Consider the following 26,696-nt stretch of genomic DNA (forward strand, 5'->3'; position numbering starts at 1 on the left):
TATGGTAGCAGGAGTAATGACTTCAGTAATATAGATGATATTAAATCCAATTCTTTCTCCTCTCTGGAATATATCTGCAGTGTTAGATTAATCGAGATCTAATGTGAAGTCTCTCACCATCACTGTTCGGTCTACTAAGAGTTAGTTATGAAGTAATCTGAGTAATTGCTGATGATAAAATTGAAAAGCTAAGAGGGATGCATGCAGAAAGAAAAGATAATTTAAAAATGATAATATAATCAAATGAATATGCATGGCATCATAACATTTCTTTCTTGGGTTATAAACATGGGGATTGCAGTTTATGGAAACTTAATACAGCACAAGAGAAGAACATTAGGCTCCTCCTGCCAGTTTCAGATTTTTGGAAGAGCTTTGCCCCTGCTACTTCTTTTACCCTACTTGTTGACAGATCCCCTTTTATGGTCCATGGGAATTGCTGGTTAATTGACAAAGTAAAACTGAAAGCTCTCTTAAAAAGCAAAGAAAGGAACTCGATATCCATCTAAGTATTCAGTGATCTTTGATATGAGTATGTCTTCAGTGATCAAACAATTTGGTCTGAAACGTCATGGATCGGATATCAGTGGCTGGATTTCTTCAATGCTTGTTCAGTGTTTTCAATTAGAGAACTGCCCAGTGATAATGTTTCCTGATTATTCATTTAGTATTTGGAATGTTGACATTATTTCAGGGTCCATGTGGGTGGCATGCAAAAGAAGGTTTTCTCCTGTATTTCAGTGCACGTGACGATAATAAACCAATTACCAGTGACTAATTAGAAAGGGATAATAACATAATGAGATTCTAATGGTAGTTTAACCATATCATGTGTCATTTTAATGCTGTCTGTGGAAGTCTCATAAGAAATTGGTCTTCAGTTGCAACATTCTCAGGGCAGGGTTATTGAATTTCTTCATACAATGCCACACTGTCGGTTCACTGCAGGATGTTCCGTTGATCTGTTGATACTTCTGCTTAATCTTGCTGTTATCAGCATTTTGCCCCACAGCCATGATCTCTGCAGCCAACCCTTAAAAGGAGATACCTCAGTACAGCCAATATTCTTCCAGTGGCAGGAAACTTAGTCAATGAATGCTGTAATGATGGAAGGGGGTGGGGGAGAGTGTTTCCAGAGTCCCGTGTCGTGCTGGAGCAATTGGTGAACAAAATTGCACACAGAAGACAAGTCTTTATGCAGGTTGATTACAGAGAAACTACAGCGCTGGAACAAGGTGCTGCTTTTGGGAGACCCATGTCTCCGTAAGAAGTAAAATTGTAATTAGTACATGTCTTATGGGAGCCTGCAAAGTTGGCACATCCCCACAATATTTCCACACTCCTGTGAAGGAAAGATCGATGAAAACTTCTTTCTTTGAGTATGGAATTTGTGTGTCTCCCTAATGCAGCAGTGACCACCAAACTGTGAAATGCGGCAGAATAATCAAAATCAGAATCACTTTATTGTCAAACATTCCAGAATTGATTGTGATTCGGTTCCAAGGATAAAACACAGGACAATACCATAGCAGAAAGCACAACAGAATCCAATGTTTTACATGAATATATTGCAACCAATCATGAGCAATTGACAATTAGTGCAAATGTCAAAAATCAAACTTAATTAAGTGTGAACATATGAATAGATTCAATAATTATCAACAGAATAGGGAGAGCAGGAAAGAACATTTAATGGATGTTGTACAGGGACAGATAGGGGATTACATCTGAGTGCGTTTTGTTGAGAAGCTGGATAGCTACAGGAAAGAAACTTTAGACATGACGTGTAGTCCTGGTGGTGATGGACTTCTTTGATGGCAATTTGGTGAATAGGTGACTGCTAGGGTGGGTGGTCAGCAGTAGTTTTTCCAGCTTTTTTCTTTGCTCTGGTGATAAACAGGTCTTTTAGAGTCGGCAGCTGACAGCCAATGATCTTCTCTGCTGAGTGGAGCCCTCACTGAAACCTGAACTTCGAGAGGGAGGAGGCAGCAGGAAACCAAACAGTGATAGAGGTGGTCACGACACCCTCAGTGATGGATGAGTAAAGTTTCTACAGGATATATCCTGAGATCTTAAGTTTCCTAAGCTGGTATAGGAAGAACAAACTCAGCTGGGCTTTCTTAGTGATCAAAATAACATGCTTGTCTCACTTCTGTGTATTGGTAATGATAGTCCCCAGGAATTTGAATGGCTCAACCACAGACACTGCCTGACCATTAATTTCCAAGGGGGAGGGGAATTAGATAGGAGGTAGTTGGCGGAAGTCAATCCTCAGCTCCACCGTCTTGATAGCATTAAGCTCCAAGTTGTTATGAGCACACCATACTGCAAGACAGCCTCTCTTTGATATCATTATTAGAGATGGGGCCAAGTACAATCATGTCATCTGCAATCTTTAGGATTTGTCTGTGGAGGTACATTCATTGATAGAAATTGAGAATGGAGGGGTGAATGAACATAGTCCTGAGGAGTGCCAGTGCTTATAGACATTGGATCAGAGAAGTAGGAACCCACCCTTACATACTGCTGTCTTCCCGCCATAAAGTTTGTAATTCACAGGCAGGTACTCCAAGGTATAGCTAACTGGCTCAGCTTGCTGTAGAGCAACTTCTGTCTACAGGGGATGATTTGGAAAAACACTTGATAGGGCAAATGAAATCCCCTGAAATGAAATGTCAACAGTCTATGAAATAAAGGGCTTGAAAATACTAAAAAAGGACACAATATTAGACATACTAATTTAAAAAAATGGCAACAGCATTGGAATTTTTTTTTTGAGTCTTGTGAAGGAATTACCAGGCCATTATCTTTGGCCTCTACCATAAAATCCACTCTGGGCTATCAATTCTATTCATCTCTCGGGAATCTGTATGAAACTGAACCAGGCTGACTGGAAAATTGGTGTTCCATCTGAATAAAGATAACCTGTACACAACTTAACCATTCAGTCACTAAGATTGATTATTTTCACTTCTGTAAGATTACACATTCTACCTTAACTATTGCAACTAAAATGTTAATCTACTCTCTTTCGCATTTTGGTGTATGGAACTATCTTAATGCACTCCTCCATTGTTCTACCCTCGGAAAATTTGAGATTACCTGAATGTCTGTACTTACCATAATTTTTTGTTTACCCTGTGCTTGCTGCTGTATGTTCGAGAAAGACTCATTTTAAAGTTCTCAGTCTTGTTTTCAAGCTCTCTACATGCCTCATTCCTCACTATCTAATCTGCTCTAGTTTACAACCATTCAAGGTGTCTTAACTCTTCAGATTCTGGCCTTTGATCATTATCAGATACAGACTCATCGCCATTGATGGTTATACATTCGGCCATTAAGGCTTTCAGCCCTGGAATTCCTTTCCCAGGCTTCTCCACTTCTTTCCATCTCTCCCCCTTTAAGGCACTTAAACCTATGTTAATGGCCAAGCAAATATAGTTATATCTTCATATGTGTCTTGGAATTAAATTTTGCTTGTAACATTCCTAAATGACATCGTGGAATGTTTTGCTACATTAAAGGAACTAAGGAAACACAAGTCCCTGTTGTTGTCAGGAATAAATTAATGTTACATTTCAGTTTTCTTGCCCACACAATTTACTTCACATCTCCTTAAGTATAATGTAAAACTGAGGAGTTTTACTGATGTATGCTTCCACTGTCACTGCCTGACATGATCTGGTAGACGTTAGGAGCCATTGCCATCTCCCATCATTTTAGCTGGGCTTTAGTGGTAATTGAATATGGCACCATCTCAGTTTGTGCCAATCATCTCTTACTGAAACATACATAATTCCATCAGAGTTCAGGCTGGTACAATGACTTTACTCAGAATAATAGTGAAAACTAATTGAACTTGTTTTTTTCAGTCTGCTGAACAACTTCCTTGATCCTGAATTGTTATATTTTGCAATTGTAGAGGCACATTCCTCACATTCCTTCAATTAATGTTGAAGAAATTAAATTTATTTTTGTTGTTTTATCTTCCACTCAGTTTCTGCATTATTACCATTAATTCTATCTCTTTGTTTTCTGTACATGATTTGAACCATGTACCTAATTTTAAAGTAATATTTTCTTGTTCAGATTATTATGTGCTGATGAATATTCTTCATTGTGAATGTTTGAAGAGTCTCACCAGAACTTTACCTGTTTAAAAAGCATTGCAGATTGTCAGAGAAATAAAGAATTAAATGTAGAAACTCGCTGTGTGATTCAGTATCACATCTTGTACTTAGTCAGTTAATCATGCTTCAGTTATAGAATATGTATTGTTTTAGTGTGCAGAAGCTAATTCAGAAATAATGGATTTCCACTATTGTGTGGGTAAACTGAAAAAGAAATAATGAATAATTTAAGCCTATTCTCGCAATTCTGGCTTGCTTCTTCTCTGCTACAAGTTTAAATTAAAACACGTATAAGGAAACACCATCCTCAAGACATAATAAATGGGCTAAGGGTGATATGTTACAGTAGCTTGTCCATTTTTACCACATCAAAAGATGGAGAAAAGAAAACAAAATCTTGTGTAAATTTCATGTCATTCTGGAACAGAAGTCAACATGATGCATGGATGTTTGAAAAAGCTTTTTTTTTCCCCAGGAGAATGTTAAACTTGTATATATGTCCACAATTAGGTCTTCCCTGAACTTTCTTTTCCCTCTGTAATGAAATTGAATGACAGACTTTGCTTAAACTACTAAAACCTTCCTCCAATTGCAGTTACAATTTATCTAGTGGGTACACTGACTGCATTGACGGTTAAGTCCTTCTGATCATAGAAACATAGAAAACCTACAGCACAATACAGGTCCGTCTGCCCACAGAGTTGTGCCGAACATGTCCCTACCTTAGAAATTACTAGGCTTACCTATAGCCCTCTATTTTTCTAAGCTCCATGTACCTATCCAAGAGTCTCTTGAAAGACCATATCGTATCCGTCTCCACTACCGTTGCCGGTAGCCCATTCCACACACTAACCATTCTCTGAGTAAAAAACTTACCCCTGACATCTCCTCTGTACCTACTCCCCAGCACCTTAAACCTGTGTCCTCTTGTGGCAACCATTTCAGTCCTGGGAAAAAGCCTTTGACTATCCACATGATCAATGCCCCTCATTATCTTGTACACCTCTATCAGGTCACCTCTCATCCTCTGTCGCTCCAAGAGAAAATTGCAAATTATATACAATAAGTTTGATCCTTCATTATTTGTTGTTGTTGTTGTTGTTGTTGTTGTTATTATTATTATTATTATTATTATTATTATTATTATTATTAATAATAATAATAATAATTTCAAAGGTGTTTTATGCTTTATCATTAAAAAATATTTAAGAAGGAAAACAATTCTTGCAATGTTTTAGTGAGATCATAACCAACAGCATTAACAACTTGATTTTGGCTGTTTTCTTTCGCAGCACAGAGGAAGAGTGTACCTTGTATAAAACTAACTGTTGGTACTCTTCTGCATGTATTATCATTCCCAAAATTAATGCCACTCATTGTATTTTCAGGAGTTTCAATGTTTGCCTGATGTTGCAATTTTATATCCAGGATATTGTTGAAGCTCTTTGACAACACAATAGAAAACTAAATCTGCAACGTCTTGGATGTATACATTGAGACAAATTTTGCCATGTTAAAGCCAGCAGGTGCATTTGGTTTTCAAACACTATTGAAGTTCATTGAACCTCAGTCACCTTCACTATCATGACTGATGGTACGATATGTGTCATTTTGCCAAGATTCCAATGTCATTGTGCCATTGAAATCTTCAGTGGCCCCTGGCATTGTAAAGGGTTAAGCTTTGTGCTGGCCCAAAGTCTCACCATGACTGTGGCCTTGAACATAACAGAACTTTGATTTCTACTGTGGGAATGCAACCGTGAGAATGCAATACCACTGTGGGAACAACCACGGGAACACAAAAGTCAGCTGAACACAGGGATGGGACTCGTGACAAGTGGTGACAAGTGATGATTGGTTCTGATTGGATGGTTTGAGATGCTGCAATGTATTGCTCCACTTACTACAGCATTTCATATCAGTGGAAAGGGTATAAAAGTAGAGTGGCCACAGCTCTTGGGTATAGTTCTTAAAGGCCTCACCAACAGACTGGTCATGAACAGTGCCGCAGATCGAGTTGGAGGGGTGCTGCAGTGAGATGAGTCCCGCAAGCCTTGATAAATATTGTAGTACTTGCCCTGTTCTGTCCTAATAAATGGAGTTTTATAGTTCAAAGAAGATCATTGGAGTTTGTGTCTTTCTGCCCGTCTGAGCCAGCTCAGCGAAAATTGTGTGTAACGTGCCATCTTGGCATAGTCGGCAAAGGATCTGGCAGGCACGATAGAAAGCAAAAATATTTACAAAAATGTTTAGAAATAAGAGCAAGAAGGATACCCCTCCACCCACCCCACCCCTTTCTGTGATAGACCAATAACTCTGTGGGGTTTGGCAGCCTGGCTAATTTGCTGGCTGAGCATGGTGGGCCAATGACTTGGATGGACAAGCTGGGCCCCTGAGGGTTAAAGATAGGACACCATCTTATGTCCATACTAAAGGGGTTGGGTTCTGAACAAGGGGGGGGGGGGGTGCATTTTGGCTGCTAGCGGCCAGCTTCAAACCACAACACGAGACAATCTCTTGAAAAGAGGAGGAAATAAGGAATTTTAAACACGAGGTGGATGTAGTTAATCGGCACTTCACAATCCCCTGGAGGCCACCGGTCAACACACACCTGGGTGAAGGAAATGAAGGAGAAGTGTGTCAAAATTGCCTGACACCTGCCCAAGGTGGACTGAAGGTCTAATAGGTAATCAGAACCAGTAAAGGTCCGGGCTCTTAGTTTATGGGGCAATGAACCAGATACGTGGGATAAAGATTTTTGTTTCATTGGTGGGGATTAGCAGGAGGGGATGTAAAGCTGACTTCTGCCTATGCCCCCAGCCCTTGAAAGCACAACCAACTAGGGTTCCTACAGCCACAAAAACATGGTCTGAGCAATCTCCCTTCAAATGGCCCTTAGCCTGCAGGGTCTCTCAGCACTCCAGGGGAGCCCCACACCCCAGGACAAGGTGTCGTTCAGCTAGAGGAAGAGCAGGAGTGCAGACCCAACAGGGTGACCACCACAGTGGTGAGTGAGGGTTATTTGTTCAAGGAATTGGTGGAGGTGGGGGACTGGTACAGACTGAAATCAGGAGAATCATCGGTGGCATTGTTGTTAAGGATATGAGATGTAGGGGTTCTTGGAGGAGACAGTGGTGGAGAGACTAGACATGGTGGTAACCTCCCTGAGGGAGGGTGGATGATCTATTAATCCCAATAAGAACCAGGGCCCCAGTCAGAATGAAAAGTAATGAGGGCAGCAGTCCCCACCTTTAAAAAGGAGACTCAGCATTTTGGATTTGACAGCAACATATTCCACAGCTAACAATAATACTGAGACCTTTATGAAAAGTGTCTTGGAAAAAGACCCTTTTCCTGTGGGGTCCTGACTAGACTTTGAGACTGCCAAACAGGCTGTTGTACAAGCTCTCCCCTGGCCCCAAGACAATATGGGATACCTTTTGATGGCTGAAATGGCTCTCAAATGGCTGAATGGAGTCTGTGGCAGCAAATGAAAGGGCATTGGGTCTCTTGAGGTTTTGGACCAAGACCCTTCCTGAGGCTGCAACCAGATACAGTCCTTTTGAGAGACAACTCTTGGCATTTGTCTGGACCCTCTTCGCTAGCAAGCATCAGATGGGCTCAGTGATGGTGGTCTTCAGACCCCAGCTACTCATTATGCAATGGGTGAAAGGTGACTACAAGAAAGGCCGAGGGTAGAAGGAGTATGGAAATGGACAGAGACCCGACAGGTGGCACTGAGCTGTGATGAAGTCAGAACAGCGGCAGTAATTTGTCCAATATGCCAGCAGGTGAAGTTAATGGGATGACCAGTGGACCCCTGGGTACAGGGGCAAGGCAGATTTGGCAAGTGGACAAATCGAACTTCAAACCTGCACTTCAGGGAGGGTCCCCGGTGTTCTGACATTTGAGAGTGTCTGACCCCGCAAAGCTAGAGGAAGTGGAATTAAAAGAGGAATTAGGGATGGTATGGGTACAGCAACCAACTAGGCTGCCAGTGGGTGGGGGTATGAGATTGTAGTGCAGGGGCCAAGCAATACATTGTGGGTGGTGCTTCTGGGAGAGCAGAGAATGGTGTCTAAACACCCAGCAATTAACTAAAAGGAAGTGATAGTGTGCTTCCCTTCATTTCAGAGATGACCATGATATTACTGTTGCTCCTTGCCACAGCAGCAATGGTGATCTGGATTAATATACCTATCTCGGAATTTTCATATGAATATGCTGATCATATGAATATATTGTTGGGTGTGCTTCCTGATTCTGATGCACTCTGGCATGGGAGCACTGATTCCCATCCCTCTGAATGACATGTATGGAATGAATCCATCATGGGTCTGTTAGTGGGGTCTGTACCAATATATGGTTAGAGTAAGAACAATCTACCAACGTTGAATGTAATACCATGAGCTGGAATATTTTCCATTGTTGTTATGATGGGCTGGCTCGGATGGGGAATAGATCATGCCCCACAATGCACCTTAATGGCACAGAGCAGTGTGACACTATTATAATGAGAACATAAATTTTGGGGAAGACTTGTTCCCCTCATTCAATGGCACATAGTGGGTGTGTGGCTCCCAGGCCTACCCTTGGCTCCCCACAGGCTGGTCTGGCTGCTGTACTGGGATATGCTGTGCCATATGGTATGTGTATTGATGACCTGGCTGCTCACCCAACCCAAGTCAAAACATCAGGAAAGGGGTATCACAGATAGCTTTAACCAACCCCACCCCCACCCCATGGTACAGCCAAGTTATCAAGGTAGGTCATCCTAATGACCACAGACAGAATAGAATGGTATTAGATTATGTCCTGGCAAAGGAATGAGTTACCTGTTCCACTTAGGCCCGGGATGTCGTACATGCATCCCTGATGAGCCAGAGAGTGTAATAGATTTGGCTGCTCATATCCAGCAGTTGACAGATAAGATACGCAAGGTCGGAGGTCAGCTACATAACTCTCCGGGAGGGAGCTGGTGACCCTTTGGAGAACTAGAAGGCTGGTAGGCAGCTGACATTCACTGGGTTGCTACGGTAGCATTTTGCTTTTACGCTTACTAGTTTTGCAGTTTCCTTGGAATTTGGTGTGGTGTCCATGGGGACTCCATGAAAGCTTGTAATGGTGTTGTGACATTCAAGGGGTGGAATATGTTGTAAAGGGTTAATTTATGTGCACTTTGAATGTCTCACTAACACTGTGGCTTGAACGTAATGGAACTTTGATTACTAGTGTAGTGTATTTAATATTTCAGTAATGTTTAAGTAATACTGTTTGATTAAGTATTCTTTGTTTGTTTACATAAATCATTACAGGTTATATGTAAGAATGGCACATACCATCACACCAGCATGCCATATTTGAACACCTCACTAAAGAAAAACTAAGTAATCCTGTATCCTGGCTTCTGCGTTTATCTGTCAATTAGATTTTAGAGTTACAAAACATAACAGTCGTTATGGGTGATGAACAGACCTGATGGGCAATGGGGTACAGGGTTAACCATCCCCCCTGAGAAACACGAACTATTACTGTTGCTATGCTGACCATGAGAAAGAGAGACGGAAAAACAAGCAAGAACATTAGCGACAGATAAGAGAGAGGGGGAAATTGCTGATTAACCGTCTTGTGACTCCTTTTTGAATTATTTACTGTTTCGCTGAAAGGACAATAGTTTGCTCATAAACATTCCTCAGTGGACTGAAGGAGTGGTCTTATTTGATAGACACAGTCATTCAGGAGTGATGGATAGCTGAGTCCCCGTGAGTAGGGATAAAAGACAGGTCTGGAGAGACACCCTCCAGACACGCCAGTGGCCACTGATTGAGTGTTGGAACCCACAAGAAAGGTGGGGGCTTAGGAGACCAAACCAGGAGATTGGTCAGTAAAGCTCACAGTGTTAAAGCAGGGCCGGTGGGGACTTGTGTGTGTCCACTCATGCCAGAGTGACGAGTCCACCACAGAAGAACAGTCTAGCAGAAGGACGGAGAGGTCATAACTGAATGACCACACCAATACAACGGATTAAGAAAGCAAAGGAAGGTTTGCCTGACTGTAGCTGTTACATCTCGCTCGCTCGCTCTTTCTCTCTCTCTCTCTACAACGATTACAATACAACAACCATAACTACATCAGCACTCATGAACTGAACTGAACTTTATACTTTTCTATGACAATTCATTTACCCCTAGACGTCGATAGAGCTTGTTTATTATTGATTATTATTATTCCTACACTTTTAGGTTTATTACTGCTAATTTGTTTTATATGTATATTTGCATTATTGATATGGTTTTGCTTATTTTTTAATTAATAAATACCTTTAGTTTGGTACCACCAGACTCCAATGAATTCTTCTTTCTCTGCTGGTTAGACACCCAGTTACGGGGTATGTAACACAGTGGTGTGAGGAAGTTTTAAAATGAACCCAAGATGATTACCCGTTGTACCTATTGAGGTGCAACATATTTTCTCTTCGCAAAGGGGGACAGATGTTTGAGTTTAAAAGAAAAGCGCAGCTCATAGTTCTTCAAAAGGGAAGAGACAGATTTGAATTAAAAAAGGCAAAAAATAGAAAATGGATGAAATTCAATGGTTCATAAACAGAGAAAATAATAATAAATTTAAAAATCAGAAATGCCTGGTTAGATCAGAAAGATAGATGGGTTTGATTGCACAACAGATAACTGGTTGATATATACTGAATGAATTGAGCAGTACTTTAAAGGGAAATAGAATAGCTAATATGAAATGAGCATTTGTTTTGCTGAGTGCAATAAGTGGTAAAGTATAGTGTTTGCTTAGAAATTTAATTACTCCAACCAAACTAGCTGAACATAATACAGGAGCATTTAGAACCCAAACTATTGTACATTGCAGAATGCTTTAGGCTTCAAGAGCAGAATGAAAAAGAAGGGCAGTCCATTTCAGCATGCATGGATAAATTCAAGAAATTGTCCAAGCACTGTCAGTTCTGTGATGGGGTTAATGAGGCAATGGGAGATCATTTAGTTTGTGGAATCTTACAAGAGAGCATTCAAAAATATCTTCTAACTGAAGCACAACTCACACTACCAGAGCAGTTGAAATCGCTGTATCAATGAAAACAGCAGCCAGAGATACAAATGAGTTGCAGTCAGGAATCCAAGTGTGAACAAAATTGCAATGTCTAAAGAGAAACCTGCCTGGATGAGCAATTGTGTTACTGTTGTGGCAGGAGCTCACATACATCAGACCAATACAGTTTTAAGGTGAAACTTGCAGAAAATGCAGCAATGTAGGACAACTACAAAGAGCATGTTGGGCAGACAAAAATAAATGGACTGCACAGGGAAGAGATAAAGATAAAAAGTCAAGTTGCAGTTTCATAAAGAGCAAAATCTGCATACTGTGGATGAAAAATCTGATAATGATGAGAGTGACATGGGACAGATTAGCCTTGAGATTTACAAAGCGAAAACTAACAAGTGGCATATTGGGCGAAGCTACGATGGTGCTAGAGAACAGCTTCTTCGAGGTCATCTGTGGGAATAGCTTTATTTTTACTTCAATGTCTTTTTTCCCTTTTCGAGGTGGATGGGGTTCTTTCAAAGTCCCTGATCTATAGCTGCACTCAAACTTCAGCTCTTTTTGGCGATGGTTCCTGTTCCCAGGGCTCACCAACCGGCCATTTTTTGATATCCCAAGGACCTGGCCTAGAAGCTGAGTGCACCCTCGGGGTGCTGAGGCTCTGAGGCCCTGAGGATGAGTATATTGTATGTCTGTGTCACCAACTAAGGCATTGTGGAAGAAAACAGAAGAACAGGAACAACAGCTCGGCTGTCGGAGATCTCTGTACACGGTGAATTGACCATTCTCTTCCTCTTTTTCTCAGTGGTGGGAGAGAGTTTGTTGCCAATTCAGAAAAAAAAGTGACGCAGCAGACTTTAACATCGTAATCAGCAAGATGTATTTTTTCTGTCTTGTTAGTCTTCCCTTCCTTGCCTCTTTATTAGGGAGATGTAACCTGTGGTATGTCAAATTATTGGGTGAATGATTAGTTTTTGTTGTACTGCCAATCATGGTCTTTCTTGGGGGCTTTGCTATTGCTTGCTTGGAGGGTGGAGGGTGCTGATGATTTTTGCTTATGCATGGGAGTGGACTTTGGCAGTCTAACACTTTTACTGGCACTCGTTCTTTGGTGGTAACCTTCTGCTTTTGTGGACATCTGCGAAAAACAAGAATTTTGGGTTGTATATTTCATACATTCTCTGATATTAAATGGAACTACTGAACTACTGAAATATTGAACAAGCAATATAGCTTACAAAAGAATTGAATGGCAAATTAATTAAAATGGAATTGGGCACTGGCTCAGTTATTTCAGGCATTCCACAAAATGAGTTTGAATGACGTTTCAAAGATACTGAACTGAAGCCTGAAGATATCCAGTGAAGAACTTATACTGGAGGAAAGATCATTCCTGTGGGAATGACATTCACAGCAATGAAATATAACAACCAACAAGCTGCTTTGGGCTTGTGTGTGGTAAAAAGAGGACAGCCAGCATTGTGGGCCTATGATTGGCTGAGACAACTGCAATGTGATTAGAGATCCATCCACTATTTGCATGCCACATTCCCTGCCATAGAGCCAATTGAAAGTGAACTAAGAAAGGTGCTGGATGATGTCATAACAATATTCAAGAATGCACCTGAAAACTCGAACATATCAAGGGTAAAATAGTGTTAAATGAAAATGCCACACCCAAATTTTACAAAACCTTTTTTGGTTTCTGATACCATCCATGATAAAGTAACCAGTGAGCTAGTTCATATAGAGGCTGCAGGAATTCTTTCCCTGTTTGAATGGAGCCCATGGGCTATATCAGTGGTCCCAAAAGAATGAACCTGTCCGGATCTCTGGTGATTTTAAAGTCACCATCAACCCAGTAGGGAAAGTAGATCAATGCCCTCTACTAGGATAAAGGACATATTTGCAAATCTTTCTTAGCAAAAGCACTTCAGCGAAGTTGTCAGCTGAGGCCTACCTACAGATGAAGATGGAAGAAGAGTCCAAAGTATTTCTCACCACGAACACTCACCAAAAGCTTTATTGCTATAATAGGTTTATTTTTAGAGTAATATCTGCACCTGCACTCTGGCAGAAAATTATGGACCAAGTGCTATAAGGCTGCAAGGCACTCTGTGTTACCTGGATGACATCATTGTTACCAGTGAGGATGAGAAGGAACATCTAAAAAAATCTCAAGACAATGTTAAAAAGATTAGAAGATTATGGGCTCAGAGTATAATGCAACAAGTGTGAATACTTTAAACCAAGCATCACTTGCTGTGGCCACACCATTGACGCACAAGCATTACACAAGTATGCTGAGAAAAATTCAAGCAGTGGTCGCTGCTCTAAGACAAAAGTACGTGTCTTTTGTAGGATTTGTCAACTATTATAACAGGTTCCTGCCAAACATGGCTACTGTGCTCCACCCATTGAACTCATTACTGATCAGGAAGAAATGGCAATAGACCAAGCATTATAAGGAGGTTTTCCAAAAGGCAAAAGAAATAGTGATGTCAGACACTGTACTCACACATTATAATCCACATTATCCAGTGAAGCTTGCCTCAGATATCTCGATTTATGGTATAGGTGCAATGATGCCGCATGTTATGAGTGCTGGGAGTGAACACCTCATGGCCATTGCATCACATTAACATACCATTGCAGAGAAAAAGATTGACAAAGGGGCCTTGAGTCTGGTTTGGGGTGTCAGACATTTCTGCCAGTACCTGCATATGTGAGAACATACCCTCATTATTGATAGTCAACCTCTTGTTTCCATTTTCATTCCACAGAAGGGTGTTCCACTAACAACAGCAACACAAATGAAGAGATGGGCTATGATTCTTGGGACACGTAATTACAAGATTAAATTCAAGAAGACAATTAATGCTGATGGATTGTTCCATTTTGACTGGAGTAGGAAATAGTTGAAAAATTTACAAAGGAGGACACTCCCGTTAATGTATTCTCCCTAATGCAAATTGAAAGTTTTCCTATTATGGCAAAGGGAACCCAGAAAAGACCACACACTGTCTCAGGTCCACAAAGCAAACCAAAATGGCTGGAATGTACAATAGAAATTCCAGTTCCCCATTTTTACCTCTGCCATGACAAACTTGCCCTTTAAGGGGGTTGTCTTATGTGGGGAGTACCATCCAAGCTGAGAGCTAAGGTGTTAGAAGAGCTCCAATACATGCTGGTTATCTGGGTGTGGTCAAAATGAACTGCCCCAAAGCTTTTTCTGGTGGCCTGGGATGGATCAGCAGATTGAAGAGCTTGCCATGCACTGTTTGGGATGCCAAGAGCAGTACCTCCTCGTCCCTGGGAGTTCCTTGCAAAGGATTCATGTGAATTTTACAGGACCATTCATGCGCACAAATTTCTTGGTAGAGGTGGTGCAGCTACGAAGTGTCCAAATATGTTCTCTATAGCTTCCATTACAGTTCACACGCTGTTGATGTGTTGGGAAGCCTCATCTCAAAGACCGGTGTTCCAAAAGACTTAGTCAGTGACAATGGACTACAATTTGCTATGGAACAGCTTCAGTCATTCCTGAAAATGACTGGAATTAGGCATATTATATCTGCACCATACTGCTCAGCTACAAATGATCTGGCAGAAAGGTTTGCCTAGAGTCTAAAGAATGTATTGCAAGCAATGTCAGCAGAACACTCTACACTAAAACAGAAGCTCGCCAATTTCCTCTTTACATATTCCAATGCAGCAAACTTCACCATCTGTCTTGTTCCAGGATCATCCCTTGCACTCACACTCACATCTTCTGACCAGATAAAGGTCATCGAGCTGCATCTCCAGTTCCCGAATGTGGCCCCTAAGGTGCTACAGCTCAACACACCTGGCTTAGATGTGGCCATCCTGGAGTCTTTGAGTTTCCCGGACATCCCACATCTGACACCCAGTACAGAACAACAGCCTCACAGACATACTTGCTGTTTCTGTTCCTCACAGGTAACTTACCTCGCCTCAACCCGTTGTCGCTGAAGCCCGAATGAGCCAAAGCCCTACCACTCTACCTCAGATCACTGCGTCAATGACCACTCCTTTGATGAAACTTCTCAACAAGTTTCACTCCTGGACAAGCAGTCCTGGTGAAGGACGACAGAAGTGATTAGAAGTGGCTCCTTGGAACAGAACTGGACTACTCTCCTACACAGTGGAGATTGTATCTTTTAGTTCCTCACTAAAGAAAAATATAAGTAGACTGATATTCACAGCTCCCATGTTTTTCTTTCAATTAGTTTTTGGAGTTACAAAGCATAGCATCTACTATGGGAATACAACCATGAGAATGCACTGACCATGGAAACATGAAATTCAGCTGAAGCCTGATGACAGGTAATGATCGGTGCTGATACAGTGGTTTGAGATGGTGCTGAGTATTGATCCACCTACTGCAGCATTTCCTATCAGTGCAAAGGGTATAAAAGCAGAGTGATTGTGGGTTTGGGAATAGTTATTTGAGGCTTCACCAACAGGCTGGTCATCAGCAGTGCCATGTTTCAACTGGAAGGTGTGCTGCAGTGAGAGGGGCCCACACGTGCCTAGAACAGTATTTTAATGCTTGCTCTGTTCCGTCCTAATGAACGTAGTTTTGCAGTTCTAAGTAGATAACTGTGGATAATTGGAGTTGGTGTCTTTCTGCCTATCTGGGCTGAATCTGGGAGCATGTTGTGTCACATAACACTCCTATGCTTCTGAGAATTGCCGAAGTTACACTGCAGAATCACCTCTTTAATCCTAACTAAGTCAGCCCTGGAGTGTGAGCAGAAACCTATTGACTTTGTTCCAGAAATAACAGATTTTTTGATTATTTTACTTTGGTTAAATGTTTTAAGTATATTATGTGCAGCGGCGAACGGACTGGTGCAGAGCCAACAACCTGTCCCTTAATGTGAACAAAACAAAAGAGATGGTTGTTGACTTCAGGAGTGCACGGAGTGACCACTCCCCGCTGAACATCGACGGCTCCTCGGTAGAGATCGTAAAGAGCACCAAATTTCTTGGTGTTCACCTGACAGAGAATCTCACCTGGTCCCTCAACACCAGCTCCATAGCAAAGAAAGCCCAGCAGCATCTCTACTTTTTGCGAAGGCTGAGGAAAGTCCATCTCCCACCCTCTATCCTCATCACATTCTACAGGGGTTGTATTGAGAGCATCCTGAGCAGCTGCATCACTGCCTGGTTCGGAAATTGCACCATCCCGGATTGCAAGACCTTGCAGCGGATAGTGAGGTCAGTTGAGAAGATCATCAGGGTCTCTCTTCCCGCCATCACAGATATTTACACTACATGCTGCATCCGCAAAGGAAACAGCATTATGAAGGACCCCATTCACCTCTCATACAATCTCTTCTTCCTCCTGCCGTCTGGGAAAAGGCTCCGAAGCATTCGGGCTCTCACAACCAGACTATGTAACAGTTTCTTCCCCCAAGCTATCAGACTCCTCAATACCCGAAGCCTGGACTGACACCTTGCCCTATTGTCCTGTTTATTATTTATTGTAATGCCTGCACTGTTTTTGTGCACTTTATGCAGTCCTGTGTAGGTCTGTAGTCTAGAGTAGCTTTCTCTGTGTTGTTTTTTACGTAGTTCAGTCTAGTTTTTGTACTGTGTCATGTAACACCATGGTCCTGAAAACCGTTGTCTCACTTTTACTGTGTACTCTACGAGCAGTTATGGCCAAAATGACAATAAAGTGACTTGACTTGACTTCATGTACTTCCATTTTTTAATTTAACTGGTTTGAACCGTCATGGCTATCCCTCGAGGTCAATGAACCAGTCACAGTTGGAAAGAACAAAAGGCTCAAAGTTGAAGGTGAAGGCCATTAAACAATACTGCTTATAGCCCTGGGCTACATCCAATGAGAACAGCAATGACACAGGTTACTGAGATGACCTTGAGCCAATGAAACTGAAACAGTAGAAATTTATCTGACAAGGGAACAAATAAAAATGAAAGATTTTGGTGCACAGATAGCGACAGCACTCTGAAGACCAACCTTTGTGGACATGGAGGATTGCATGTCAGACACCTGAAGATCACACTGGGACCATAAGGAATACCTGGTCAGTGTAGACTCCTTTCCTGGATACTACCTTTTCTGTTCTTTGACTTTTGGTGGGGTCAGGCAAACTCAGTAGGAGTGCATGCAGGTATTCACGTGCTTGTGAAATGAGACAATAAAGGTGCTTGTTGGTAAATACCGATTCTCTCTGTGCCTAACTGATCATTATTACTAAGGGGTAAATCCCCGTAACAGATTTGGTTTTGCTGGGTGGGATACTGTGGGAATTACAGTGATGAACTTTCCAAAAAGTCAGCCTCCTTAGACCAGAAGACCATAATATATAGGAGCAGAATTAGGCCATTTGGCCCATCAAGTCTGCTCTGCCATTTCATCAGGGCTAATCCAATTTTCCTCTCAGCCCCACTCTCCTGCCCTCTCCCAATATCGCTTCATGCCTTGACCAATCAAGAATCTATCAACTACAGCCTTAAATATTCATAAATACTTGGCTTCCACAGCTGCCTGTGGCAAAGAATTCCACAGATTGAGCACTCTCTGGCTAAAGAAATTCCTCCTCATCACAAGGATGCCCCTCTATTCTGAGGCTGTGTCCTCTGGTCTCCCACCATAGGAAACATCCTCTCCACATCCACTCTATCAAAGTCTTGCACCATCCAATAGGTTTCAATGAGGTCACCCTTCTTTCTTCTGAATTCTAGTGAATACAGGCCCAGAGCAATCAGACACTCACCGTGTGACAAGTCGTTCAATCCTGAAATCATTTTCATGAACTTCCTTTGAACCCTCTCCAGTTTCAGCACATCATTTCTAAGATAAGGGACCCAAACTTGCTCACAGTACTCCAAGTCGGGCCTCACCAGTGCTTTATAAAGTCTCAACATTACATCCTTGCTTTTATGTTCTAGTCCTCTTGAAATGAATGCTGACATTGCATTTGCCTTCCTCACCACAGACTCAACCTGCAAACTTACCCTAAGGGAGTCCTACACAAGGACTTCCAAGTCCCTTTTTGTCTCAATTTTGCATTTCCTCTCCATTAAGAAAATAATCAATCCTTTCATTTCTTCTACCAAAGTGCATTACCATACACTTCCAGGCACAATATTCCATCTGCCATTTCTTTGCCCATTCTCTAAGTCCTTCTGTAGCTTCTTTACTTCCAAAAAATTGCCTGTCCATCCAGCTAGCTTTGTATCATCTGCAAACTTTGCAACAAAGCCATCAATTCCATCATCCAAACAATGACATATAACATTAAAAGAGTCGGTCCTAACACAGACCTCTGTGGAACACCACCAGTCACTGGTAGACAGTCAGAAAGGCTCCCTTTATTCACACACTTTGCCTCCTGCCAATCAAACTCTGCTTTATCCATGCTAGAATTTTTCCTGTAACACCATGGGCTCGTAACTTGTTAAATAGCCTCATGTGTGGCACCTTGTCAAAGGCCTTCTGAAAATTCAAGTGCACAACATCAACCGATTCTCCTTTGTGTATCTTGAGTGTAACTTCTTCAAAGAATCCCAACAGATTTGTCAGACAAGATTTTCCCTTGAGGAAACCATGCTGCCTACCGTCTATTTTATCATGTGCCTCCATGTACCCTGAGACATCATCCTTAATAATCGACTCCAACATCATCCCAACCACTGAGGTCAGAGTAACTGGCCTACAGATTCTTTTCTTCTCCCTCCCTCCATTCTTGAAGAGTGGAGAGACATTTGAAATGTTCCATTCTTATGGAACCATTGCAGAATCCAATTATTCTTGAACGACCATTATCAATGCTTCTACAATCTCTTCAAACACCTCTTTCAGAACTTTGGAGTGTACACCATCTCTCCAAGTGACTTATCTACCTTCAGACCTTCCCAAGCAACCATATGTATCGTAACAAAGAAGGGTTAGAAGCAGGTCAGGTAAACTAATGCCTGAGATCAAAGACACAAAGAAAAAGGAAGATCACTATTGAAACATTTTTTGTAGATGGCTCCTCATCATTATAGGACGGAAAGAGGAAAACCGGGTGTGGGATATACTGTATGTAGAGGATGAACATGGCCAGGGAAGGTATTGTATGGCTTTAAAATCACCCAACACCGTGAGTGGACAGGAGGCAGAACTGGTGGCTGTGGCATATCCAGAATGTCCCCCACCCAGTCATACACTCTGATATTATGTACGTTGGAACAGTGTTGGAACAGCCTTATAGAACATTTGCATCTGTGGGAAGCCTGAGTTAGTTTCAGCTTGACGGGAAGCCCTCCCATCTGCTGCTCTATTGTGGTACATATTTGAAGAGACAAAGGGAAAAGAATATGGAGTCATAAAGGTGAAATCTCACTCTAAACTATCCCCTGGGGGGAGTAAGAAGGCTGACAAATTAGCAAAACAAGGTGCTTTAAATAGGTAGGAATGGCAGCCGCAGACAGGGGAGATCAGAAGGCAGAAGGAACAATTGGATAAGGTTATGGATTTAACAGATGAGCAGAAGAAAGTTGGAGAATTTTAAAAATTAATAGAAGGGGCAGGATTGGAAATATTCAAATAGCACAGGGGAGTGTTTGTTAAAGATGGAATAGTCCTATGTGAAGGAAAGAGTGTGGTCCCTGAGGAAGGACAGAATCAAATGATCCACTGGTACTAAGATCTATAGGAACACCAAGGGTCTGAAAGCACCTGGAAATGATAAAGGAGGCGTGCTGGTGGCCTACAATCCAGATGACGTGGAGCACTATGTCAAGAATTGTTTGATCTGTGCACAATATAATCCTGACATCCCGAGTATAGAATTGGATCAAACCGCACATTTCATGGCCCAGACAAAGCATGATTTCATGGCACTTTTAGGGATCAAGCAGATATTTCATTTACCCTAATAACTACAGTCTAATGGAGTTTTGGAAAGGATGAATCAAACACTAAAAATATGATTGCCAAGATGTTGCAACAGCATGGCAGGTAGTTTTGCCTTGTACACTGATGATACTAAAGAATATAGTGGCATCATCCAAGGGTTACGTCCCCTATAAACTCATGACCAGAAGGAGTATGAGAGGATTGGAAGAGTTGTTAGAGTTAGATTTGTCAGAATCCAAAATTGATGGGATTGTGTCAAAAAAGTGGGTACAACAGTTAGTAGAGATGGTGAAAGAGGCCAATTACTTGGCGACTCATAAAATAGGAAAGAAGCAACAAAGTAAAGCCTATTTTGACCCAAAAGTTAGTCCCAGAGAGTTAAGTCTAGGACAAAGAGTGGTGATTTGAATACACCAACACATCTCATTTTTAAGTCCAACATTTGCAGGACCCTAAGAAATTATAGACAGAGCAAATGCATCAGTGTACAAAGGAATGTCTTCTCCAGATAAAGGTGGATGGTACCATGTCTACAAGCTGAAATTGGTGGGGGAGAAACAGGAATGTTATCACCATCTACACGTAACAATTGATGTACTGTACATAATGGCCCTGATTTTGGGAGTCTTGAAGATGGGGACAGGTCTCATCAAGGGGATGATTTTCGTTTCTCTCGTCCCTAGAAGCAAGGGAGTTTGGATCAAGAAGAGTCAGATGTTAGCCAGAAGGAATAACAATCACTGTAGGAATGGAGGTGGCCATTTTGTGAGCCTGCCCTTTCAGCCACCATTTTATAAGCTGTTTAATGAACTGATTCTTAATCAGAGCAATTGAACATGGGCACAAAAGCTTTCTGCTAAACATCAAACCATTCTAAAATAAGAAGCTGTTTATTGTGTAAAATGGTAGGCTTGCAGACATAATCTCATCAACTGGCCCACTGTCTAGGTGACCCAATTTAACAGGTTTGAACCAGTCAGATTTGAAAAGACCAAATAACACTCACAAACTAATTTAAAATGTAACCAGCTTTTTGTCAAAGTTCTTCAGAGTACTCCTAGAGGTAGTCTGGCAGTTTAATAGTGACTAAGTCCGCATTGCATAATTCAAGTGTGCTGAGCGCCCATCAATTCTCTAGCCAATTCTGACAAACAAGGGAATGAGGGGACTGCAGCTCTGTGCAGACCAGAGACATGAGTGATACGGCCCTCATGATTTCATACACTTCTATTGGATCACCTCTCATTCTCTCAATGAATGAAGTCCTAGCAGACTCAACCCCTCTGTAGATGTTGGCTGGAGACCTGGCAACATTCTCTTAAATCTCCTCTGCACCGGTTCCAGCTGAAGGTTTTCCTATAGTAGGTACACCAATACTCTAAATGTGGCCTGACCAACACCTCGTACAAATGTAACATAATATCTCAACTTCAATGCACAATGGCCTGACTGATGCAGACTAAAGTGCCAAAATCCTTCTTCACTGTGATGCCACTTCAGGGAACAATAGACTTGTACTCTTAGTCCCTTCTGTTCTAGACTCACCCCAGAGCCCTTTCATTCCTGTGATAGTGGTGGGTTATATCAAACTGGAAATGTGGATATACAGTACAGATTCAGACACAGTGTATGAGGAGCAAGGACGTGTGTAAACCAGGGGCTTGAAAGGAGTGTAGGCGTGCATGGATCAGAGGCAGGAAAGGGAGGTAGATCAATGTGGAGCATCACCATGCAGCAATCACAAACAGCAACACATGTCAAGTCCAATGAGATCCAGCCCTTTGTGCACAAAAATGTTATTGATCAAAAGTGAAAAGCAAGAGGAAGCAATAAAAGGAAAATGGATTCAGTACAATGGTAGTTTAATAGTCATTCTGCTGTCAGGTTTGCAAGACAATTACAAATGGTGAGAAATTCACCTCCAATCGGTTGTGTTAAATAAGTTATATAATCATAACCTGCCTTGTACTCCACCTCTGATATTAATTCTATCAACTTCCATTAACTAGGTAATAGGATCTCATGATGTTCTGATTTTGTTTTATGCCTTATGGGCAATTCCTACTTTTTAAATTTAAATTGAATATGTACATTTGCATTCATTACTCTTCATACATCTTTAATTGACAATAAAAAGATCTTATTTTTCAATGCTATAAGCAGTGTTTAATGTATTCTAATTGACAGTGCTTTTCAAAAATTTTAAATGCTGATGGAAGTAAAATTTATGTTAAGGGTTGATACTTCAGCCTTGAGGTTCCTCTAGACAAAGAATAATAGATCAGTTGATATGTGCACATGGTGTTTCCTTTGGTTAAAATTTTCTTAATGAATCATGAAAATAGTTCTTAAAGGAAAAAAAGGAGTTTATTTTTGTCCCAAAACTTTCTCCAACTTACTCTCCAGAGATATATCATGCTTCAAGTAAACCCTGAATTTAATATTTACACTTGAAGTCTCCTTATGTCTTGTTTTTTAACTCCACTGCTGAAAAAACTAGATTCATTAACTCCTCTGGCTCTATAGGTGCTCGTAGACCTCTAAATGGGGCATCCATAACACATTACATTATTATAATTCAAGATGAATCACTGCATTGTTGAGATTCCAGTAACTGAAGCTAGCAGAGACATTGTGGATATCAATACTTCAGCCAATGGCCTCTCTTAACTTAATATCACTGAAAATATATGCAAGAGCAGAAAGTACTACACCACTAAAGCCTCTTGCAAAACCATGTCTACTTAAAGAGCTTCGTAACAACTTGTTGGTTAGTTGCTGGTTTGTTTCTTTACAGGGTTGAAGTGCTTGGCACATTTTTTATTGTTTCCAGCCACAAAATTCTACGTAAGTGTGGTATGGCAAGCACTCGAGGTCTCTGTTGTCATTAGGCTCTGACAGACCAGCTATGTCAAGGCCTGGGTACATGAAAAGGAAGAGCAACAGAACTTATATGGCTGCTGCAAGACAGAAGGGTAGAGGGTTCTTATCAGTGATGAAACATGTCCAGGCTTTTTAGAAACCATATTTCTTAATTGAGTTTCAACAAAGAGCAACATATGCTACTTTCGGAAAGTTTTCTCTGAAGTCTGTATCTGTTGAAGTCTCATCTTCAGTCACAGAGCTGGGCAAGGATTCTACAGCCGGTACCTGCCAAGATGGATCTTGCAACAACTTTTTATTGGTTGAGTTCTTTCCAAACTTGAATGAGAAGCATTTACAGCCTCTCAGTTTTTTGTTGGTTCTTAGCTCCCTATTCAAAGGAAGTTGTATAAAAGAGAGATGGACACATTTACAAGGGTTGCAGGCTTCTCCCTGTGATGCAGGTGCCAATAGCTACAGAAACATTGCTTTGAGGGTGCTGCAGATCCACTCTGCTTCATGCCAGGAAGAACAAATATTCCTTTACCTTAACACTCGGCTGGTGTGTGACCAGCCCAATGATCAGAGCCCATTCCCGTTGGTTTGGTAATGGTGCTCAATCTCCGGGTCACCTGTTGTGAAGCATCACAGCAAACCAAATGCGACTACTGATGGATGCTGATGTCCACATAAAAAATGAAAGTACAGCAGATGCTGCCACTGAGCGTCATAGTGACCATCTGGCCATAGGGTAAAAATAAAAGACAAAACAAATTAATTATTTCAGTTATTATTCCCAGTGATCTCTGTGTCTCCTTTCATAACAAGCTAGCTTTTAATTAGTACAACAGAACAATCTCATCCTGCTAATGCCTGTGGCCAAGGAACAATATGGTCAATTCTTATTTCAAGTGCAGTAAATGTCTTTATAATGAGCCAAGAGCTCAAGGTGGGCTCCCTCCCCTCATGGTGCCAATGGACTGGGTTAATCTTGCATTGGAAACCCACCGCGAAATTTCAAAGAAGTTAGAATTTAATCAAGAAGTATTTCTTTATTTGCTGCACCAGCAAGTCATATCGCCTTTGTAGGGACTGGAATTATGACTCTGCATGCTGCCAATCTGCCTGCCATCAAGTATCAGCAGACATTTGTCTAAGAGACAGCAAGCAGAATAATCACACTCATTCCAAACAGTGGGAACAATTTGAATAATGCTCCAATTATGTTGACGAGCGAGTTTTACTATAGACAGGGCAGTCTAACCTCTGAAAGTTAGAGATTGTTCAGATCTGCTTTTTCATTAAAACTTTTCAAAAGTGCTAGAAACAGTTAAAAAGCAGTGCAGTTAAATTCAGATGCGCTCTGAAATATGCATCTAAAGGAGCTGAATTAGAAAGAACACAGCAACAGCAATTCTTTCTTTTGGAAGTTTTCCTGATGAACCTTTCAGTATCGTTAAGGCTGAGGGAGATGGATACTGGATGAGAAGGGTGTGATATTTCAAGGGCGGACCGAAATCCAGAGCTAAGTTTATGAGAAGCATAGATGAAGTGGACAGCCAGCACCTTTTCCCCAGGATGGAAATGGCCTTACCAAAACTATCAGTTTAAAGTAAGTGGAAGAAAGTTTAGCAGACATGTTGGAGATAGATTTTTTTACACAGAGTGGTCAGTACTCAGAACTCACTGCTGGGGGCTGGTGGTACAGGCTGAAACAAGGGACACATTTAAGAGACACTTGAAGATAAGCTCAAAGATGTAGGAAAGATGGAGGGATAAGGGATGTGTAGGAAGGAAGGGTTAGAATGATTGTGAAATAGGTTTGTATGGATTGGCACAAGATCATGGGTCAAAGTGCCCATACTGTGTCATGCTGTTCTCTGTTCTGTGTTCTAAATGGTAGAGATTGTTTGGCAGGGAGAGGTGGAGAGGTGGGGAGTGATCCACTCACACTCTTAATTCATTTGTTTGTAAGTATGACTCTGACATTCAATATTTAAAGGAACAAAATGCAGATCTTCAAGTCCTTGCACGTCACGATTTACCCTTCATTTGAATGATTAGTTCAGGTAAGAATCTTTCCTAGCCCGGAACACAAAACCCAAAGCCAACCTTCTACTGTGGAGTAAGAGAGATAATGCTATAACCTTGAAACATTTTGAGCAATGTGAATAATTTGATTGAATGAAAATCACAGAACAGTCACTAAATTTGATCACATTCAGGCTGCCTGAATCTAGACTTCCTTTTGGGTATTGACATCCTCCTTAACGGCTTGTCTTTATCACAGCTGTCAGAAACATTTCAAAGCCCGTCAAGTGCAATGTATTGTTTCAAAGTGCAACAATTGTTGTTAGGACGGCTCAGTCTTCGAGAAATCCAGATCAAAACAGTTTGTACACGGGTGGCAGCAGGTTGTATTCTGCTTTCAAAATTCAAATTTCATAAACATAAACAACATCCTGCCATGACAGTATAGTGCGGTTAATAAATCCAGCCTGTAATAAATCTATAGCCAACCATTTTACACAAAGCAACAACCCACAAGTTATAATTAAATGATTGACAATGAACCTGCAGATGACAGTGATGAAATGCAGGGTTGACAAAATAAGATCCATCTGTAGTTTTATGCAATGAAAGAAAATTATTGTAAAATTCATCATGTGTTCTTTTCTTATCTAGCTCAGGGTATTTGTATATGCATTCACAAACAAAGGGAACAATTCCCGTGCATTAAACCACAAGAAAACACTTTATTAAAACTAGCAAAATGCAATACAGAGAGAAAAAACAAATATCTACAATGGTCGCAGTGCAGAAATCAAAATAATACTTATCACCCATTAAAGCAGCCGATCTCTGCAATATCGGAGAGGAGCCATTATCTTTCACATAGCCTGTTTTCTCTCTCTTACTCTAAAGGCCAATTTGTACTTCTGCGTCGAATCTACGCCGTAGGTATGGTGTAGCCATGTACCCTACGCCGTAGCCTGATGTGCACCTCCCCAAAATTGTAACTACGCGTCGCATTTCCCCCTATGCAATTCCGGTTACTTCTTTTTCTCTGCCATTTTCGATTTGAGAGGGAAGAGAGAAAAAGAACATGAGTTGTCAAATCTACCTGCCAACATCCAAAAATATTTAAAATGCTTTTCTTCATCTATGTCTCTCTGTGGCCGGACAAGCACAGAAAATTCACCCTCCTTCTGCCTCAATCCGTTCAATGGTCGTACACACCATCTCCTCCGACGTCTTCTCTCTTTTCTGCGTTGCAGTAATTTCAATAAAAGTAATCCTTGTTCAACATTTATTAGCTCCAACTCCAACATGATGTGCTCAGTTTCAGTCGCCACTGTTTGAAATACACAAAGAAACTCTACACAGTGGCATAGAAACCCCACCGCCAATTAGCGTTTTGGCAGTGAATTGCAGAGCGATGCAGACACACCAATGCACAAGTATAAATGCTCACAATGGCATAGGCCACTTGCGTAGGCTACGGCGTAGAGCCTACACAGAAGTATAAATCAGCCTTAATTCTGATTCAACCTACTGCTCCCTGTCTCAGCATTAACACTGGCCGTAACTTAGCCAAAGACAAAATTCCCCCCCACACAAGAAAAGTGCATCTTTTTATATTCTTCAAAACCTCCTACACTGGGAATTTCCCTCCGCTTTTATCTCTTACAACTTGAGCCCAGACAGATCTGCTTTTCACCACTCTCCACTAT

Source organism: Hemitrygon akajei, chromosome 22 (genome assembly GCF_048418815.1).
Source record: "Hemitrygon akajei chromosome 22, sHemAka1.3, whole genome shotgun sequence".
In the NCBI taxonomy this organism is placed as follows: Eukaryota; Metazoa; Chordata; class Chondrichthyes; order Myliobatiformes; family Dasyatidae; genus Hemitrygon; species Hemitrygon akajei.